The 16500-nt window shown below is 40.3% G+C and overlaps 1 protein-coding gene across 1 annotated transcript in view; it reads left to right on the forward strand.

Annotated features, from left to right (window-relative positions):
• The first annotated feature begins 475 nt into the window (after positions 1–475).
• Positions 476–16500, forward strand: part of ST6GAL2 (ST6 beta-galactoside alpha-2,6-sialyltransferase 2) — a 176616-nt gene continuing 160591 nt past the window's right edge. Inside the window, exon 1 of the mRNA XM_054085038.1 lies at positions 476–520. The gene's annotated coding sequence lies outside the window, so the exon portion shown is untranslated. The remainder of the gene's footprint in view (positions 521–16500) is intronic.

A 16500-nucleotide genomic window follows, 5' to 3' on the forward strand; every position in this document is an offset into this window, starting at 1 on the left:
GTAGGGTTTCTTTTTTTGGCTGCAAAGTAGGCTGAATTTCATAATAAACCTTTCATCATAAAAAGAAAAAATCTCAAAACTCCAAACAGCAATAACCTCCCTATGATACATCACTGACTAAATCTCTGAGAGAAGTGGCTTTAATTTTTCTTACTATTGGCAAAAAAAAAAGAAAAAAGACAAAAGAAAAAAAAAAGGAGAAAGATAGCAGGAAGGATGCAGTGTTTCTTTTTAGGGATTCCTTTTTGAAAAGATCACGGTAAAAAGGCTGCTAAACGGATCTCTTGCTGCTGTAATTTGTAGGAAGCAGCTCTCTTAATTATATTCAGAATTTATTGCGTCTCTCACTCTCTCTCCCCCCTCCTTCTCTGTGTGTATGCAGAGAGCTAGAGAAAGCTGGCAGCACTACCTGAACAGCTATTGAAAGAGTGAGACTTCTCAGTTCCTGCTTCATTACTGGGTAGCAGCTATTCCAGTGTGTGAGAGCGCCTAGCTGCATCCTCCCGTCAAAAAGCCTTTGGTAAGTCCCCTTAGTCGTCAGGGCTGTGGATTAACTTAGAAAAAGGCAGGAGGGGGGTGACAGGGAGTCGTGGGGACTCTCAGAGCCTGTGCGCAGCATATGATCTGTTAGAGTTCAAAAATTCTCTGTAACGATTGTGTAAGATATTCTGTGCATTGCTGGGATGTGAAGGCAATTGCAAGGAATGTTTTGTGCGCTCAAGAGCAATGCTAAGTATGCTCAGGAGTGCCTGAAACAGAGCAGAATTTTTCTAGGGAAGATGAGATTGGTAAATGCCTCTCAGAACTGCAAGAAGAGTGCTTCTCCTTTGTTTTGTTTCTTCCTACCATTTTCCTCTGGTTTTCCTCTCCCCTGTCATCGTGTTGAATATATTGTTAGGCTCAGAAAGAAGAAACTATGTCTTCCTCCTGATTGGTGGCTTTTGAAAGGTAGAACTTTTATTAGAAGAGGGATGAGAGCTGACACTATGAATGAGATATATATGGGTTTTATTTGCATGTACATTCTTGTCTATGTTTCTGGTGTTGTTTGTATAGCTCTACCATGCTCAGAAAAAGTCCAAAAATCTTGGAGATGCACATTTACTGCTCACGATGCTGATGTTTGTGCTTGTTAGATAGGCTCGTATCACGTTTTATTAGTCATTCGCCTGACAAGTGGTGCTCTCCAGGTAGCTCCATTCAGTATATATAGCAAAAATCACTCCCAGAGAGGCACTCTTCTGCTTTACCTTGATCCTATGAACCAAGCTCATCGGGCTCAACACAAAATGATACAAGCCATGAGGAAGGTCAGGTTGCATCTTTCCTTGCCCCAGCTGAGCAATGGCAAGTGAAATGTGAGACTGGAATGATGCTGTTATCTGGGGGTCCCAGTACCCTGAAGCTAACTGCATTTTGATTTGAGAAGTATGAACGAGTTCCTCCAGGGTTGGGCCAGAGGTTATTGTCTAGCAATACAGACGATTAACAGAATGACTCTCTCCTAACTCAACCCGCATCTGCTCCCCTGATGGATAAATTCCATATACAAGAACCAGCTCCCTAACAGGAGAAGGGACTATTGGCTCATCTGTTACTGTCAGTCCAGTCCAGATCTCTGTAGGCTACAGCTGTCTATTGGATCATATAGGTGACACGGTTGTATTTATAACTGTGTGTGGGAACGCTGCTCCATATATTTAGAAAATATACAATCATGATTTCAAACTGCTGCCTAGTGTCTCTAGACATCATTTTATTTGCTACTGAGCAAACATGATTGCTCGAAGAGTTAGGTTTTAGATCTGCAATAGTTGCTTTGCAGTTGGTGTGAGTAAATTTATATCTCTCCTACAGGTCAAAAGGACTAGGTTGACATTTTTTTGTCCTTTCAGAAGATTTCAGTGTTTATTAATGGACAACTTTTATCAGCTTATAGTAAAGCAGAGCTCAGATCTGCAGCCAAGTATGGAATACATATAACTTCCTGAGACTCAGTTGTTTTACATTATATCACGTTATAGGTGCAGATGACTAAAGGATTGATAAGTGAGCTTATATAAATATATGTAATGGCGATTATAAGTAAGAATATGCCGTATGTTCCAGGTTTTCAGGGGTAGCATCAATAAATTCAAGTGTCAAAATGGCATAATTACCTTTGAGGTTTAGTGCATTATATATAATACTGGGGTGCAACATAGAGAATAATAATCTTCAGGAAACAAAAGAAATAAAAGAAAGCTAAGAAACAAAGAATATGTTTGATATCTTTCTTCTATTTTAGTGTCCATTAACTACATAAGCTTGTTGTTTGAATACTCTTCAATACAACTGTACACTGCCTTTTCTAAGTCTGTTTTGCTTTCATCATCTGCATGGATGTATGAAAAAGCGGAATCACACCAATGAGAAGAATTCCAGAGCAAAGGAGATGCAGGAACAGTAGTAGCTCTATTCAGCTCTGTGCCACATCCTTGTATCAAATTCAGTCTTGATCACGCTCATTTTAGTAAGGGGACTCTGTTGACATCTGTTTGCTATCAGCCTGGCAGGATGTTCTCAAAGCAACTTAATAACAGGTCAGGATGGTAGAAAAATGCTGGGGGCTGTTCATGAGGGCCAGATACCATGACCTTTCTGCCTACTGAAAGTGGTGTGCTCTGTGAGGATGATATAATCCAGCACAAGAAAAGGGAACTAGGAAAGTATCTTGGCTGATACACAAAGTCTGTGTTTACTGTGGTCAGACTCACCCATGGCACAAGGAACTAGGTGCACCTTACAGACAAGACTGCCCTGCTCACAGTCATGTATCCACACACCCATATGTGGTAGATACCCTAGCAAGTGGTGTGCAGGAGATGTTGCCTATGTTTGGGCTGATAACAACCATCGTAGCAGCCAGTCAGCATGTATCTCCAGGCAGTGGCTTACTCCACCCACACTAGAAGCTCCAGCGGAGGGTTTTTTTTGCAGAATTACCTGGCGCAGTCCTAAGTTCTCGCTGACACAAGAAGTCTTCAGACCTTGCCAGCATGAGCCACAGACTTTTAAATGTAGCTTCAAGCCAACATGAGTTTTCATCAGAAATTCTCTCTGTTGCTCCTCTGACTTGAAATGAGCTCTCCTCCCTGCGCTTCATGACAGATTGCAATACATGAAGCAGAAAATGCCAGATATTCAAGCACTGGTAGAGTTCCTTTAAATTGTGTTTCTAGTTTATCAGTTTCCTGCCTCTATTTTTATAGATAGCTAAATGTATCAATCCAGGCACTTCAATACCCATCACTAATGCATAAGGGTCCATATATCCTCATGTACTGAATAAACAGGGATTTTCAAAGGGCATTCTCTGTGCTGGGGGTGGCTTTTGTTTGCATAATTTGATTACAGTCCTGCTTATAAGAATTGCAAAACCAAGTCAAGAAAGCAGAGACTGGTGTAATTCATGGTTTATTGCCCTAAAAGCCCTCCCTGTTGTCCCCGGATATCTTCCTTCCTTCCCCATTTCCTGAGAAATCCCCATGAGTCTGATTTAGAGTGAAGCTCTTTGGAAAAGGTATCACATCTCCACTGATTGCACACCTTCAAGTCCATCACGCTGCATGGAAATATGAAATATTAACCACAGCTAGAGTATTCAGACTGCATAAAAACCTAATGCAAGCTCCTGATCCTAACTGTTCCTTTTTCTGTAGCTCCTTGCACCTTAGCAAGGTCAAAAGAAAAGAAACCTATTCCAGTCTTCTGTGATCATCTTTTTGCTATTGCTGCTGGAGAAAGGTCTCAAATCCAAACACGCGCTACCTCCTTCTACTGCAGGGCAGTGGTAAGGGTGGGAGGACCTTGAAAAGCCATGCTCTTGCAGCTGTGAGAGGAATTGTGAGGAACAAAAGGGAGATTTTCCAGTGTGGCATTCTTGTGATTAGAATGACTTAAAAATTGTTTTTGTCATTGCCAGGACAAGAGTGGAACTGACATTCAGCAGCATATGATTTCCCCAGTAATTGGTACCCTATAATATAAATTAGATTAGATGCAGTTTACCAAGTCCCAGTACAGCAAGTTTTCATTTTACTGTTTTCTCAAAGGAAGATAATCTACAATGAGCATTTTGGAAGACAACTGCAGCATAGGGAAGATACAACTCTAAATGAAAAAAAAGATTACTTCAATGTGGATACTTATACCTCAATTACTTTTGACTTTGTAGTCAAAATTCCTTGCCAGCACAAAGAAGAATATCTGTATCCAGAAATAATACTGAGTTTGAGTGTTTCCTCTACTCTTAGTGATAACTCTGATAAATAATTAAAGAAAGGAGAGGAGGGCAGAACAGATAACTAGGTAACAGCAGGGACGATCAAAACTAGCCTGCCCATTCCTTTAAACTTGGATGTAAATTGACTTGAAATTGGACTTTTTTCACTGAGAAACTGTGGTATGATGTGTTTGTAGCACTACACCAGATGCTATTAAAGCAGCTCCTTTTCATTATGAAAACAAAGCTGAAGCACTATAACATATGTTGTGTTGATTCATGTCTTAGAAAATATAATTCCATGGTGATATATTTGATAAATGCAATAAGAAAACAGCTGATTCCTTGGGAAAATGCATTTGACTGCAACATTAGCCACTTGCATATTGTACTTGACAAACACTCAGATGTGATATGTTTTAATGCATTGCTCTAACACCTAAGGAAGGAACACTATTGTTTTCGCTTCTTGAATGTCTTAAAAGATGCTACTTGCAAATGAAAAACATTGGTAAAAAGTTCCTTTTATGGGAATCTGACCCTGATATTGAGTTGCTAGCATTCAGACCTTACGTTTCTAAGGTTCCTTCTCTGCAAAAGAGAGATAATACATCTGCCTCCCTCTCCATGTATGCATCTTGCATCTGTCTTCTTATAGTCTATACTAAGGGCAGAGAGTGTGACTTATTATAAGAACAATACCTACACAGTCAGCACCTACATAATTCTTGGCTACAGCCTGTAGGTGCTCCTGGAAAATAATTTTCCCCACGCACCACTAACTGATATTCTTAGTATAAGCCTCAGCCAACTCGATGGTGTCAATAATGGCAGTAGTGTTTCCCCCCCGGAATACTGAGCCTAGAAGAACCTGCGGGCTTCAAATAAATCCTTTCCAAGAACTGGCACCATGGGGCTTCAGTTCCCCCATCTATTGCTTTGACCCTTTCAACACATAATAAAATCTCCCCACCCAAGTGTTTGAAGAAGAGACTTAGCATACCATTTCTTGAATCAGTGTCTGGGAAAAGTCACTGCAATTATATCAAAGATACTGAGAAATATCAATGTCTTTGACAGTTATATCAGCTCCACAGAACTGACTACAGTAAGTGCTTGGTTTTGACAGTTGACTAGATAAGGTGAATCCATGGGGAGTTGATAGGTGCCCTAACAAGGTTTATTCTTGCAGCATTTTCTTTCTGACCAGAAACCCACTCATAGCACTGACAGCTGGCATCTTCAATAAAATTCAGCACAATGCAATCAAAACAACAGCCGATCTTACTGATGTATCTATGTCCCAGGCCTAACGGTGCATTTGGCTGGAACAGGCTGTGTGAAACAGGAGCAGGTTTTGGAGAACTGCTGCGCCTTATCTTTCCAAAAAGTATATCTTGTACTAAAATACATTTTAACAAAATTAGAAGGATGTTCTCTGCCCCCTTTAAAAAGCAACAAACCATGTCTCAGTTGAAGTAAAAGCATTTAGTGAATTGATCCTTGATTAATTTTATCCACTTCAGAGCAGTTAAATCAGGTTGAAGGAACAGGACAGAGTAGGCAAGGACTGTTTCAGGGGGTGGGGAGTCTGAACTGGGGGTACAGAGCAGCTGTTCTAGGCCTTTCTCTGCCTGATTACTCCACTGGGATCACTGAGAGGACAATGCAAGTTACAACAGCCCAGCAAAGGACAGGGAGAAAAGTGAAAACATTGGTTCAAAAAACCAACAAAATATTTTATGTGGTTCTTCTTGAGAAAGACAGAATAAACCTGACCACCTCTCTAGCTCCACAGAAAGCCTAATTTTTGTTAAGTCTTAAAAGAAATCTCAAATACCTAGATGCAAAAAGATCTCTTTAATTTGGTTCAAATTGAATCTTTGTAAAATGCCTTCAGATAAAGCCAGATCTGCCCATTTCATAAATCCCTCTTCTCCTGGCATTCAGCTCAAGGTCGACAAGGTGACTCAAGCTGAAAGTCAGCATAGAAAACTCCCAAGAGCTTTTTGTCAGAGCTGCTGTCTTCTTTCAGAGACATAATCAACTCCGTAGTGCTCATTATCAGAGCAAGCAACCTGACTCTGGCACAGAAAAAGACACTTATGTTTTTTCCATACAGTTGGGAAATCTGGCAGCCCCATGTGTTGAGACTGCAGCTCTGATTCTCTTTTTGGGGCACTGCTGGTGCCAGGTTACTTCCTGTTACAGAATCCAAATGTCCCTGTTTAATGTCTCTGAGATTAAGTCCCAGGAGGCAGCAGTTCTTACCTCTCTGGTTGTCCACAAATCCACTGATGGATCTTTAGGGAAATTATGATAGTGTGTGGTTCTCTGCTCCCTGTGCTTTCAGATTCCAAATTTCTTCTTCTCTCAAGTGACACAGTATGGTTGGCCACTTTCACAGAATTAAACAAAGTCATTTGGTGGTGAAATCACTCAGCAACAGAGGAACGAGTACTTATTGATTGATTGAACTCCCCACAGACATTACCTGACGTCGCTGAAGTTTATAGGATCAGTTGTTTGTGCCAGCAAATTGCAGTACATAGCCTTAGAAATTTAAGTAGGTGCAATGTTATATTTAAAAATGAAAAATTGATTTCTTTGTGAGAATGTTGTGCAAAGCATGCAGGAATTTATTCTGCTTCTCTCGTTGGGAAGCACTAACTGATTAATCTTTCCAAGGCACTACAGAGAGCAATACAGATGCAAGGTACTGTCTTACTTTCACCACAGGTCCCCTTTGAATTTCCTGAGCATATTTTTCTAGTTTGATATCCTGCTGCCAGGCATGTCTGAGGTCAGAGCTCAGCACCTCTGTTACTGAACTAGCTGCCATGGTTTTTAGCTTGACTTCCCTGAGAAGTGGCTTATAATAAAAGTAAGCTAAAAGAATAAGGGCACTTGCATGTCCTCCCTTGTTAAGATTTGATTCTCTTGGCTTAGATTTGGGACTATACTAAAACAAAACTGATATTTTCTCTGGCTAGCAGTGGAGTATCTGGAGAGGAGCAGGGTTCCAAACAGGCTAGTGGAGGGAGGGGAGAACATGCCTCATGGCAATGTGTCACTTGCATTGTGCTCCAGATAAAATATCTGAAATGTCATCAGGATTTTGCCATCTGTTCAATTTTGGGACCACTTCCAGGAAAGGGCAATGCCTATGAAGATCGTGTCCATTTTGTCTAACAAATTCTACTCTATCCTCAAGTACCAACCATATACATTTCACTTGTGGACATAAATGCAGGCGTATGTGTAAGAGTTTGCATGAACACAGCTATTGAGAGGCAGAAGGCTTACTCTTCCTAACATGCAAGTAATCTGCCCAGCAATACATGAATTTCTAAGCAAGCAGCTCTAGATCTCTGTAATGAGTATGTTTTTTATTAAGGTTGGCTAAGCCTGCCTAGTTTAAATCTGGATTCAATCTTATCTTAAGATATTCAGTGTTTTGATTTCGGTTTGGCAAAGTGTCAGCATAAACATATATATATATTGCTATGTCTGGAAGTACACACTCTACTGCTGTGTTCCAAAGCTGTTCCCCCAGAAACATGCAACACCTGTATGTCAGTACAGTTCTCATTTTTCATTTTTATCAAGTGGCAACTACGAGCATAGCAGAGTGACCAGCTACTGCTTATAAATTGCATGAACTGACAGCCTTTTGAAGTCTACTTAACCAGTAACACTCAAAGGAAGAGATTAAGGACCATCACATTTTCAAACAATGTATCTTAAGATCTGATCTCATAATGCAATGGGCAGATGAAATCAAAACACTGTTTACAGCAGTGCTCTTTCTTCTCATCTCTGCAGTTATTAATGGCATTTAGCCTGAGTTAATTTAAAAAAAATAAAAAAGAAAACTGTTCTCGACTAGCTTAAGGAGTAACATGTGTCATGTAATTTGGATTTCTCAGTGATTTAGACAAGTAAGCTCCATTACTCATCCACTTCATTTAAGATATGTAGATTCTGTAATCTTCCATTTGGATTTTCAGCCAAACTTTGGGTTGCCTTTTTCAGTTGTTTGAAAAAGGCTGAAGAAGAATGTTCATCTTAGAAAGTACAAAGAAGGGTGAAAATTGTCCAACCAGAAAAAAATGAGCACATGACAGAAACTCACCCTGGGCTACAGCAATGTATGGGAGCCTTCAATTTATTTTCAATGGCCAAATGACTCTTTTACTTTCTTTCCTACAGAAAACAGCCCCTCTGTATTTAGGGTAGGATCAATCTAGAACCAGAGTGGCATATTGGTATATGACACTCACAAGATTTTTCCAGTCCCCTTGTCCAGCTATAATGGTACATATGAACTTGTTGGTGACAAGAGATCAGACTGGAAGAAATCCATGGGCAAACAAATCCAAACCTTCTGCTCTCAGGGGAAAAAAAAAAAAAAAAGAAAAGAAAAAAAAAAAAAGAAAAGGGGAATTTTAAAGGGAATTAAGAGAAAAAACATGATACCTTTGTCTGTGTAATCCTGCAGTGCAAACAGCATTCATTTGAACACAGAATACAGATAATGCCCAGCTGCTTGCATAACTGTTAGTTTTAGTAGTTCAAATCTATGTGTTTCCTTTCATTAACTATTGCATTGGGGTTATCCCTAGACACTCTCTTTCCGCGACTCAATGGAGGCCAATCTGTTCAAGCAACAAAGCCAATGTTAGAACTGCCTTGGAGCATAGGCGAGAAAAAAACTCCCTGCAATTTGATCAATTGTGAAATGAAATGAGGAGTTGAAAAAATAAAATAAAATGAAAAACTATACAAACTGGTGTTGTTCAGAAAGATATTTAAAAACTTCAGGGGCAAATCTACCTAAGGCAGTTGAGTCATATTCATATGACATTTATAAGAGGGAAAGGACCCAAGTTAATCCAATTTGTTAGGCTTTGGAAAGCAACTGCAAAAAATCCTTAGCCAAGATCGTCTATGGGAACAGATGCTCCATGGTGATAAAGAGAGGTGCACACAAACATTGTTTCCTCCCACCCCTTCAACCTCAAATGAAAGAACAGTTAACAGGAGTGGCAGCTTCTTCAGGCCTGTTTTTTCCTTGGCAGGTTTCTCTGTCAGCAAAAGCCCAGCCAGGTTCACTGCAACATCCTGATAGGCCTTGTTGGAAGCGGGGAATACCTCTTACTTGAAAATGGATCCTGAGGTGGGGCTTTGTCTCTAGGCAGACTGTTATGGAGGGTGCCTGGACGATGACTATGATGGTACAGCTCCATGATGGTACAGTTCAGCAGAGCTCCACAGTTGCTTTATAATCCAAAGGATCAAGAGTATAGACTTAAGCATTAAAAAAAATGAAAATCAGTGCTATAGCCAAGCAATATGAGTTACTTTTGGCACCATTTGTTCATTTGGCAGACTAGCACATGGCAAGGTAAGGTCAGCTTTGTGCAGCTGAACCATCGGTCTACTGCCTTGCCAAGTCCTTGTTACTGTTTTAAACACATTGGGCCCCCAGAGACTGCTGAAGCCAGACTCTGGGAAGGCTAATATGAGCAATGGCACACTTACAACAAGTGCCAAGGGCAGCCTTTTGCCAAGGGCTGAGTTGCTTTACGGTGGTACAGGACTGGTCCAGCTAGGAGTGATGCCAGCATAAGCTGCCGTAGGGCAGAAGACTTTGGTTCTGTGGCACCATGAGCCATCCATCTGAGCCAGAGGAATGCTGAAGGCAGCATCAAACTACACGTCTTTGCCTTAATTTGTGTTTTTCCATTTTTATTATTTCCTTAAGGAGGGTTTGAAGGACGAAGTGTTCCGCATGTGTGATGAGGGGACTCTGCTCCATATGCAGGCTTTCTTCTGCAGCAGCAGCCACTACATCAGCTGGCAGCTTCATGGGGCCAAGACCACCCTGTAGAGCAGAGCAGGTGGTGACTGTTCTTTCTGTCTCCCACCTCAATCCATGAGACTTGGCAATGTGGGTGAGAAAAGGTGTCACTTTTCACAGGCTGGAGTTTGCATTGAGCATAAGGTGAGAACTACAGCATTACGTGGCAAAGCTGCAGCAACAAGACATTAACAGTGAGATTACCAGAACTGCTAAGATACACATAATGTTTACAAACGAGATCCTGGGGATAAAACCGTGGAGGATAGAGGTGATTTAGCTCACCATACCTGCCCGGAACAATCAGGCTGCAATTGAACCCAAGATATACGGTGCCCAGGGCCAGGCAACCAGGGGTAACTCTGAACTAAACTTTTGTAGAAGGCATAAAACCCTCATGTTTATGAAAGAGTGGTATCACCAGGTTAGAGATATTGCTGGTTAACAAAGAAAGAGTAACCAGACACAAACTAATTTTCTTGTGGTGCCTCTAGTCCCAGGTGCAGTGCCTGGGAGTCAAGGTGGCAGTGAGGCAGAAGCAAGAAGAGGGACTTTACTCAAGCCAAGCAGTTCAGCAATTGGCAGCCCCGTACACGTGGCAAATACCAATACATCAGAATGGATTTGAAGCTGTTATTACACAGATTCATAACAAAAAAAAATTATATATAAGGAGGTGTTGCCAGTGTAAGCTCTGTGGAATTCGTGTTTGACTTGGCACCAAAAGTATGCTTTTCAGATCTTGACCTGACAGCATCAGGTGTGATCTTTTATTGAAAAGATTTATGCAGCCCTGAAAGTGAGGATTTAGCAATTAACAAGAACAAGTTTATCAGCTGTTCTGCCTAGTTTATACATTGCAGAAAATTATGTACACACTGTGCAAAAACCGTGTATCCCATTGGTGACAAAAGGGAATTCAGAAGATTTCACCATTAATGTCTCTTTCATGAAATTTCCAGTTCCAATGCTAATGTTTTCATAACTGGGAAAGTACAGGTTTTGAATAATCACAGAAAAAGGAGATGCGGCACTAGAAGTAGTGAAATAGCTCCATGTACAAGAATTTAGACAACATTTCACTTTCACTTTAACTTTTAACAGTTTCTTTCTGTTTTTTAAAGTAGAGTTTCCCCTTTTAAAGAGGATGTAATCTGTTTGAAAACATTAGGTTACACGATGTCTTGCATCTTTAGAGGAGTATATCTGTTTTAGCATATTTAAATATTTTGACTGGTATTAGATATTTAGCATAAAAGGACTTTTGTGGGTAAGGTATTGAAAAATAAGAATCTAAACACAGACTTCTGAAAGACATGTATATCAGCGTCTACATATATAAATGCTAAATATATATATATATATACATATATAAATACTAAATTCTAAATATGGCTTTCTGAGTTTACCAATAGGGTGCAATATTAAGTAGCTGAAAGCAAGATAGATACATCAAGAGGGTAAGTTCACCTGGCAAGGGACATCTGGAGCAATGCTGTGCTGCTTCCAAGGCATGCACTAGTGTGGATACTTTTTCATAGCCCTTGTCTTATGCCACGCAAATGTGTCCAAACAATTCCAGCTTGAAAATATGACACTGTTTTTATCACATGTGTTTAAGGACAGTCACATTTCTTATCATTGCTATAGTGGAAATGTAGGAAGTGCAGTGTTTTGTCCTTCAACGCGGCTTATATGACTACTTATTGACAAGCTCTGGTACTGCTAATGTCAATGGAAGTGCTTAAGCTATGAGTAAAAGACAGTGAAAGTAGTACAGACGATGGTTAACCGCAGAAATAGCGCCCTCTTTATTTAGTTCCCTACCTGTGTTACTTTCTAACAACCACTGCTGTTTATTGTCATTACTGGGTACAAAAATGGACTTGCTTGGTTCACTTTCCAAGGGATAGAGTAAATCAGTTCTGACATTGGAAGCAGTGTGCTTACAACAGTGCAAAGCATGTGGATCTGGAGCGTGGCTGCAACAAAAACAGCGAGCAGAAAAAGCCCCTGGATGCATTCGTCACCCAAGGGAACCGCAGAGGAGGGTGGCTTCATCACTTTCTTCTTTTTCCTCCTTTTCTTTTTAAAAGCATTTTGAAATGGAATATTAAAACATGTTGCTCTGCTTTCAGATCTAAACCCAAGGAATTTCACATGGTAGTGTTAGTAACCGCATATGTCACCCACACGGGATGGGTTTTATCCCTTCCTCCTGTCTCCCAGGGAAGGGAGGAAACACCAGTTGTCACCGCTTCATTAACTGTTCCTTTTCTCCGGGGGGGAAAAGACAAATTTTAAATGCCAACTGGCACAGTTTGCGAAAGTGTGTAACTTATGAGGCTTGTGTGAGAAACTGGAAAGATAGCGACAACCAATATATGCATAAGCAAAACATTCAGCTTGCAATCTCTGCCACACAGTGTGGCTGCCCATGCTTAGCTATCAATCTGCACATATTTTTACTATCTTGAACAGTAACTTTTAAGTTCTGTTTGTTTGTTGTTGTTTGTGGTTTTGGGTTGTTTTTTTTTTTTAAAAAAAAAAGGCTACATATTTTTAGGCTTCTCAAGAGAAGGAGAGACAGTCTGGAGAAAGCCAAGACTGAAAATGTATAAAGAATAGTATATCTTGCCCAAATGAGATAAACATTACTGAATACTGTGGAGGGCGGAGGTGATGTGAAAGTAGAAGCAGGATTCTTACACAAGACAGTTCCTTACTGGAAATGGAAATGGTCTGAAGAAAGACAGGCAAGGCACCCTTTTATAAACAAGAAGGGAGAGGAAAGGAAGGCAGAAATGCAATGATCTTGGATACACAGCTACAGTTCTAACCAAACTCTCTGCATTGCTGGCAATCTAATCACAACAAAAGCCAGGTGTCTGCAGATTTGCATAGACCTACATATGTTTTCTGATATCTGAACTATTGTGCAAAAGCATATCTGATCTTTACAAAGGAGAAAATGGAAATGCAGAAATACTTTAGGGTTTAAATTCCTTTTGTCTGCATATGCATTCTCTCCTTCTGCCTGTGTATTCTCATACCTCCCTTTCAGCAGGAGACTTTCAATCTAGTATCGCATCACCCTAAAAATTTTCACATCATGAAAAACCTCACAGCCACATCTCCCCTAATTTAACTATATTCCCTTAATTTCACTATACTGTCTCCCACACAAAATCAGGAATTCAAACCCACTCCTAAACTAAACCAGCCTTGAGCTCCATATATCTTGGCCAGATGTTAACACAGATAACATTACTTTCTTAGGGCTATATGTTTCTAATCGCTGTCTTAAATAAGAAGCATCTGGCTTTAACAGCATGAAGCACTGGTGCCAGTATTGCTAGGAGGGGTTTGGCAGGGACTGTGATCTCTGTTCTTGGAGATGCCACAGGCTGCAGACAAGGATTTATGTCATCATGTAAAGAGGTCTGGCCTGGTATACAGTGCGCTTGGGCAATTCTCCATTACATACGTATATTTATGCGACTTTCGTTTCCAGTGATGAAGTACTAAGCAAAAGAGGAGATAGACTTCAGCTTAGCATCTCCAGCCTGTGCGCGCATGAAGTGATACCTTAATCTATGCAGCTGCATGTCCTCAGAGGTACCTTGACCTGTGATGATCTCTTCATCAAATGAATATGAGCCGGCTGGGGGAAAAAGCTGGTGAAGGGGCCACAAGGCCAGTGCTTAAAGTAGACCTCATTCACTGTTAACAGTGTTGAAGCACTCTCACAGACAATGAAGATGATTTGATTTTGTCTCCACCACCTCTTGTGGAATAATTTAAAAATCCATTTAGTTTAGCTTAATACATTTTTATGTGTATCTGAATTTCACCTTTAAGCGAAAATAATGTTCAGGAGTCTTTCCCATTAAAACCATGTACATATCTCTAGTACATTAAGTACACACTCAGAAGGGAGACTGAAAATAGGTTTGCTAGATTATCTGTCCTGATGGAACTATTTCTAATTGGGGTGTCAGGCTTAGGTTACTGTACTGTAGTCCACACATTATCCTGCTGTACAGTACAGGGGTAGCAGGTATGATGATAGCACATCATAGAATTATTTATCAGGATGAATATAATTAAACCTTGAAATGAAATGTGCAAGAAAAGAAAAAAATATGGTTCAGTAGAGCAATTTGGACTAGGATTGTTATTTACTGAAAAGATATGAGAAAATACAAAAGAAATATTATTGAAGAAAAAAATTTATTACTTCCTCCCAGTGCAAGTAATAGTTCTAGCAAATCTGCTGTAAGAAAATGTTTCCAAAACTAGTTTTATTTAAAGAGTGTCTAAAAGGGCAAATTGGCTAGTAATCAAGCCATTTCATGACTTAATTTACCTTGATTACCATGGTACTTTTCAAAAAGTGTTAATCAATTTTAGCTTCTAGTAAACTGGAAACACCACACAAATTGCTGTCTCAGTCTTAAACTGTTATTCAATTTCGAAAATCTAAATCAATGTGCATTTTTATACTATTATTTTTCAGTCATTTGCTGGAATGCCTTTCTTGGCCTTGAACTGTGAGGGAATTTCCATGTAAAATAATTAGAGGAAAAGATGCCAGAGTTTGGCATTGCAATTTCTATTTAAAATACTGGATAATGCTGAAGCTCTCACCTGATGTTCAATGCAAACTACGAAAGGCAAAAATATTTTAGTAAGTAAGGTCATCATAAGGCGACCTCTTTTTCATAAAAAAAAAAAAGCATTCTTTTTTGTTAGGACCCCATATTCTCTAAGCACGCAGCTCAAATTTATGCTGCATAATACAAACTGCTGGGCATGTTATAGTAACAAGTTCTCTCAAAAACTGCAGCCAAAAATACTTCTAAAATCCTTGTGTTTTGCAAACATAAAAACATCCAAAGAATGCCATGAGATAATTGATAGTCTAGCCACATAAGAATTTTCTATATTATCATGCATCTCTTTCATTGTCCACATTACCACAAATAAACCTGTCACAGGTGTTTAGGCAGGGTAACTATGTCTGGAAATTGTGAATTCTGATGTTAAAAGTTTAGCAACCAAATCTAATCATCAGCCATCTTTGGCTTCTTTCACTTATATGTGTATTTGTAGAATAAAGAGACCTACTTTATTTTGTAAAGAAGAAAATCCCAATCCTAAATCCATTGATATATTCCATTGCACTATACCTACACACATTTTTTTTCTGGTGTAATTCTGAAAGACACCTATAAAGCTTGCCAACAGAAGGCAGACCATCACATGTATCCATCTGACAAAAAAAACCCTGGCTGGATCTGGACATCGTTCTTTAGACTGGAAGGATAATGCCACAAGAAGGGCCAGTTCCTGTGGAAAAAATGGTGAACAGCTCTGTGTAATGTGGAACAGCAGCAGAGGAGTGCGGGATCCCCCAGAAGACATTGGTGCCTCTACAGCACAATGTCCTCTGGTTTATGAAGTAGCAAGTAGGGCAGCCAGAGGCCAGAGAGTTGTACACCTATGCTTCCCTAAATGACACCTAGTAAGGAACAGGGTATGTTAACACTACTTGTACTTATATAGATGCCTGCCTCTAAGGATTTCCTCAGTTTCCCTGTTGTCCCTAGGCAGCTCATGGGAAAATTCGGAGTATTATTTTTAAGCTATATTGCCTTTTGCAGGGGAAATCTCCATTTGACTGGAAGTCATATCAGGCAGCAGTCTGTAGTTATATGATACACAGACTTCTTCCCTGAGAGGTCTAGTGATGTTTAAGCACCATTTGGATCCTTGCAAGTATGTGTCTTGTCTTCCTTCGTGCCAGTGCTGCATATTTAGGGCCTGTGTACTGGGGATTTTTCCCAAAACAGAATCATAGAATCATAAGATAGTTAGGGTTGAAGGGACCTCAAAGATCATCCAGTTCCAGCCCCCTGCCATGGGCAGGGACATCCAACTAGATCAGGCTGCCCAAGGCCCCATCCAGCCTGGCCTTGAACACCTCCAGGGATGATGGGGCATCCACAACCTCCCTGGGTAACCTGTTCCAGTGTCTCACCACTCTCATAGTGAAGAAATTGCTCCTTATGTCTAGTCTAAACCTGCCCCTCTCTAGTTTTTACCCATTGCCACTAGTCCTATCACTACAAGCCTTAATGAATAGTCCCTCTACAACTTTCCTGTAGGCCCCTTTCAGATATTGGAAGGTCGCTATATGGGCCTCTGAGCCTTCTCTTCTCCAGGCTGAACAAGCCCAACTCTCTCAGCCTGTCCTAATAGAGAACAGCCCTCCAATCATCTTTGTAGCCCTCCTCTGGATCCGTTCCAACAGCTCCATAGCCTTCTTACATTGAGGATTCCAGAACTGGACACAGGATTCCAGATGAGG

The sequence above is a fragment of the Cuculus canorus genome, chromosome 1 (genome assembly GCF_017976375.1).
Source record: "Cuculus canorus isolate bCucCan1 chromosome 1, bCucCan1.pri, whole genome shotgun sequence".
Classification (NCBI taxonomy): Eukaryota; Metazoa; Chordata; class Aves; order Cuculiformes; family Cuculidae; genus Cuculus; species Cuculus canorus.